The sequence below is a fragment of the Etheostoma spectabile genome, chromosome 19 (assembly GCF_008692095.1).
Source record: "Etheostoma spectabile isolate EspeVRDwgs_2016 chromosome 19, UIUC_Espe_1.0, whole genome shotgun sequence".
NCBI classification, from domain to species: Eukaryota; Metazoa; Chordata; class Actinopteri; order Perciformes; family Percidae; genus Etheostoma; species Etheostoma spectabile.
Window position 1 is genome coordinate 2,857,935 of NC_045751.1, and position 1,521 is coordinate 2,859,455.

General features: G+C 40.2%; 1 protein-coding gene across 1 annotated transcript in view; it reads left to right on the top strand.

The window, feature by feature from the left end:
- The window catches only part of LOC116707102 (adhesion G protein-coupled receptor L3), a gene marked incomplete in the record, with an annotated part of 258,534 nt that overhangs the window by 167,428 nt on the left and 89,585 nt on the right, over positions 1-1,521 (top strand).

Consider the following 1,521-nt stretch of genomic DNA (forward strand, 5'->3'; position numbering starts at 1 on the left):
AGCATGTAAATAATGCACCCAAAATACAACTGAGCGAGGGCGTTGAACAATCTCCTTTATAAAAATCACTCACAGAAATGTAATGACAGGTGAGATACTACTGTAAGGATGATAATGAAAAAGTGAACAGTGCAGTGATTGAACAGTGCAGTAGATCATGATTAAAATATTGACTGACTATAAAATATAAACATCATAACCTACAAACTGACTGACTGAATAAGAAAAAGAACATTATGTAACAGGGAATAAGTTATGAGATGTCAGATGTACATGTTATTTGTCCATTGTCCAGGTTATGTATGAGGGCTAATACAGCCAGTGAGAGGAGGATCCAATGGGGGACGTTTGACACTTTCCTTTGATTTGATCGATGGGGTCCATGTGTAGTTCCGAGTTATTGGCAGATTTGAGTTGCCAGTACTAGTGATTCAGATGTAGCCCAGAGCTACTGTTGCCTGGCCACTGTGTGGACTTATTGTGTTTCAATGACAGCTGGAGTGTTTGCCGCCGTACAATCTTATGATCTGGCAAACACACACGACTTGTGGAAAGTCGCTCCCCTCCCTATTATTTTCCTCTTTTTTTGCTCTTTCCCTCACCCGACACAGGTCCACCCCTACTCGCTGCTTTTCATTGGCTCACCGCCTTGCATTAATATTGTTCGCCTCTAATAACTTTCCCATCTTTCAAACTCAAACCCACCCGCCCCTACCCACTGACCTAATACCTCACTCTGTTGCACTCTCCATTTGGAGGAGAGGACTCTTGTAAGCCCTGGTAACAGAGGTTAATCCTCTCTTATTCGAACCGGGATTACTGGAGGGGAATGGACAGGACCCGCAAAATGCCATGACTGACATAAAAAGCTTGTCCACAATAGGAAACAATACATATAGTTGGTAGAGTAAAGACATTATAACCACAGCAGGGTTTTTTTAACAGCCTTTCAGTATAGTTGTTGAGCCGTAGAATGAAAACAGCTTTTACATTTCACTTTCACCTGCAGCCATTCATATTTAATAAATAGGTCATACGTTTAAAAAAAAAAAGTTCTTGCCTGTAATCACTGTGCATACTGCATTTTACAACTGGTGAACATAGTGGAGCGTTTCTCAGCTAAAGAGACGGACAAAGACCAAAACTGAGTGATAACGTGATTTAACATTGGAACATTTGTCAGGTGGTCACAACCTGAAATCCATGCCATCTTTGTTCAGTGTTTGCTGGATAATGGAAACAGTTTGCTAACATGTTAGCCGTACCAGCTGGTTCCACTGAACCCAAATGGACGAACACAAGAAATGAATGCAGGTCTCAGTCCAGACTAAGGACATTTCAAATCATTTTCATCACTGACAATTAGGGCTGGGCGATATAGAGAAAATCAAATATCCCGATATTCTTTACCTAATACCTCGATGTCGATATTGCAATGATATTGTATGGTTGACTCTATTGTATTGGTGCTTTATCAAAATCTTATTTACAGAATTAGATTTTTGATAAATATTCTCCAGA